Below are 4,410 nucleotides of genomic sequence, written 5' to 3' on the forward strand. Positions count from 1 at the left end.
AGTTGCCTTTATTACCTATTTCTGTTATCAGTGTAGATATTGTTCTATGGGAGATCACCCCTATATCTCTGCCTCCTTGCCCTAGGTGGGAGGTCATAGAAACACAACACACCATGTCCCTGGGGAAACACTCTGACAATGATTTTGGCTAAGACCTCAATCTGACCTGTTCACTGGGCATGCCGTGAGAGTGGTGGGCTGCACCCCAGTCTCCTCTGTCCTTGGACAAGCTGTGCTGGGACTTCCTTGGTAAGCAACTCTAAAATGTCAAATGCGACCCACAGCCTATTTGTCAGCCACAGGTGGTGAATGTGAGCTGAAACACAGCTTCCAGCCATGTGGAACAAGATCTGTGACTTAGTTGGAGGGTCCAGAGAGATAGATACGCCTTGTAGCCAATTACAGTGTCATTGTGGGGTGGGAGGACTGTTGGGGAACACCCTTCTGCCTTCCTCTTTCCTGGCCTATGTAAGTTTGTACTCACTTTACAATAGATGGAATTGCTTCATCAGATTGTCCCCTATGGTTCTTGCAGACAAAGGACACCCTCGCCTCACACCCTGGGTGCTGTCAGGGGTCTGCCAGCAGGAAGAAATCCCAGTATTGTTCATTGATAAATACACTGCCCATTGAATCCCGACAGATTTTATTAGCCAGTAAGACTACTAAAACTAATCAATTGGGGTGGGCAGTTGAAATAAAACTTAGCAACTATTCTGGAGTTGATCTATTTTATTTGTTTAACTACTTTTATTTATTTTGCCTATAGTAAGCACTATATTTCTGATAGGTGCTATGATACATACAAAATTCTATTTAATTCACAAAGGAGCCTTAGACACTATTATATGAATATTTTAAGCAAGGAAATAGAGTCTGAGGGATGTTAGGTAATGCAGCCATTTATTACAACAAATAAGCTGTAAGTCTTAAGATTCTAATTGGTGTCTACATAAGTTTGCACCAGTACCCATATCTCCAGTGCTAGAAATGCATTCAGTTCCTTTCAGAATTATTTCATTAATATGTTACATATTAGTATGGTTATATTTATCCATGTGTAATTTGTGTTTTAACATCAAGAAGTCTTACAGGAACTAACACTTAAAGGAGTGAGTTCCCAGGATGAACAAATGACAGAATGAGGACCGATGTGCACAGCTGCTGGTGCCTAGGAACCCAAGCATTCCTTATGGCCTAATGATTCCTCTACAGATCATCTTTTCTCATTTTACAGTGAAAGATATTGGAGTCTAAGGAGGGAAAGAGATTTATTCAGTATCACACACTAGCAAACGTCAATTAGATCACCAAAATTCAGACTGTTGAATGGATTTACCCTATGCAACAATTTTCAAACTGTCAGAATCTGAATTTAAACTATTTTGGCCCGTAATATTGGTGGCCTTAATTTCCAAAGATATCACTCACTACATAATTGACATAAGGAAAATCAAGGCAGTTTGACAAATTCAAAGATTTTAAGAGCATGTATTTGAAATGACAAGATAATAATAGTTCAAAAAATAACTGGCATGTCGCTGGGTGGGACACAAAGATTAGTTACTCCTCACCATGGTGTTGAGGATTTTCCTGCACACCCCCACCCCCCCCCAAAAAAAATGTTCTGCACCTTAATTGTCGACAAATGTCTTGTTAGAGTTACAAGCCAGTCTAGGTTATCCTAAAATCTGCCAAGATCAGCAAAATCATACTTCAACACAACAAATGGCTAAATACTAAAATGAAATAGACATGAGACAGCTGAATGGTACCTTATAGCCATTTTAAGGTATATAGCAGCTGGTCCTGTATATAAACTAAAATTGAAATGTCAATGAGCTAATCATAGGTTGTGGTTAGGACTTGCTTTTGTTTTTTTTTTAACATACTGGTTACTCAAAACCATGTCAATTCCATAATGTTGCAAACTGCTGTTGATGTTATATTGGGACTCTTAATTGACTGTGAGGATATTCTACCAGCTCTAACTTCGGACCAGAAATGGTCTCCCCAAGAAACTGTTCAACCCATCTGCACAATAAGTAGCTGGACTCCATGCTTGGTATATGTTTGCAAGGAAAGAATCTTGATTGAATTTGAACTGTAATACTGCATCAAGGTGGAGGAATCCACCAGGGGCGTGGGGAGGGGTGGAGGGATTCCCAGAGCCTATGAAACTGTCACATAATGCAAAATAATTTATATATATATATATATATACAATATATACAATATAAACTTTAATTCTGTGGCCAGCACAATGGCTCAACTGGCTGATTCTTCATCTCCAAGTACTGGCATCCTATTTGGGCACCAGTTCTTGTTCCAGTTACTCCATTTCCCATCCAACACATTGCTTGTGCCCTGTCAAAGCAGAGGAGTATGTCCCAAAGCCTTAGAATCCTGCACCCATATGGGAGACCCAGAAGAAACTCCTGGATTTGGATCAAACCAACTCTGGCCATTGTGGCCACGTGGGAAGTGAACCAGTGGAAGGAAGATCTTTCTCCCTCTATCTCTTCTCCTCTCTGTATATCTGAATTGCCAATAAAAATAAATGTTTAATTCCGTACAATTCTGAAAGTAAACAGGTCTTCGGCTGTGCAAACCAAGTCAAAATAATTTACAATGCCCATATGGATAAGCTGACAAACAATATTTCTTCCCATAAGAACAAGAGATGGTACCACAAGAGAAGTAAAACAAGGCAGTTCCTACTTGCAGCTTATATAGTTTTAAAATTCATACATAATTTTGTTCCTAATATACACAGCATGTTTATGTGATTTTTGAAGACTGCTCACATACATGGATTTCAAAAAGTATTTGCATTAACACAAATGTATGTTTTAAATCCATCTTCCCACAGACATTTTGAAGTAGCCACATACACAAAGGGTATTCATTTTGAGTCTTCAGGTAGACACACTGTCCTAGTGTATCCTCCTTGCATGATACACATCATTGACTCTGCTGTCTTCAGTCAACTGATAATTTGGAACCTGATTCTCTCTTTCTCCTGCAACACTGCCATCAGCCCAGTATATAAGGCTTCAGGCTTCAAATCATAAGACTCAACACATATACTTAAGGTCACAGATGTTCTTAAAATTTGAATTTGATTTCAACTGAAGAAATTTGTTAACAGAGAAGAAATAGAGGAAAAACAAGACACTTGCTTGAAGGTCAGGTTTCCCACTTCAGTTCTAGTCTGCATACTGTTCAGGGATGAGTCAGTGGCTTGGATGACTCATCATCAGATGCAGCTGCAATGGAATACTCCAGCAGGAGTAAGTGTTTCAGCTTAGCAAAACACATTAACATTTTTTGTCTACTTGGGTACATTTTCACTAAACAAGAAGCATAAGTTTTGAATAGTCTATTAACGTTTAACATTCGATATCAGTGCAACAGTTTTTGTAGACTCTGAGATAAAGATAGCTTTCAAAAAACTTTGAGTGAGAATTGCAACAGGCCAGAAGAGATTGGAGTGACATATTCCAGATTCTAAAAGCAAAAAAAAAAAAAAAAAAAAAATTGTTGGCCCAGGATAACATACCAAGCAAAGCATTCCTTTGTCCTTGAAAATGAAGTAAAATTCTTCTACAGTGAAGAAAAGTTAAAAGAATATGCCTCGGGCTCGGCAGCGTGGCCTGGTGGCTAAGGTCCTCGCCTTGATCCCATGTGGCAGCTGGTTCTAATCCCGGCAGCTCCACTTCCTCTCTGTCTCTCCTCCTTTCAGTATATCTGACTTTGTAATAAAGATAAAATAAATCTTAAAAAAAAAAAAAAGAATATGCCTCTTCCAGACCTGCCCTACAAACTACACTTAAAGATGCTCTTTTAGCAGAGAAAAGGAATAACAACCACCAAAACTAAAGGCAAATGTGAAGATCATCCCAGCAAAATAGCAATAGAAGATTATATCAGTGAACAAACCATTGCTAAAATGAAAGGAGTAAATTACCACCTATTTATATTAACCTTGAGTGTAAATGGATTAAATTTATCAATCAAATATCATCCATTTGTAGACTGGATTTAAAAAAACAAAGACCCATCGATTTGTTGCCTACAGGAGACACAGTTCACCAACAAAGATCAGTGGAAATTGTATTTCATGGATTTTGATGCTTTTGTTTTCAGTTCCATTATTTCAAAACAGTTTTTTTTTCTTCATATTAATTTCTTTGCTCACTAACGGGTCATACACTGGCATCATTTCCTTCAAAAAAGTTCTTGATTTCCTTTGGCATTTCTTCATCAACACATTAGTCATTCAGTAGCATGATATTTAACTTCATGGCATTGTAAATTTCCTTTTTTTTTTCTTTCTGTCATTTATTTTGTTTTGCGGCTTCTCATTTAAGGGGATGTATAGTAACTGTGTAATGGAGACTGTCATAC

The sequence above is a fragment of the Ochotona princeps genome, chromosome X (assembly GCF_030435755.1).
Source record: "Ochotona princeps isolate mOchPri1 chromosome X, mOchPri1.hap1, whole genome shotgun sequence".
NCBI lineage: Eukaryota > Metazoa > Chordata > Mammalia > Lagomorpha > Ochotonidae > Ochotona > Ochotona princeps.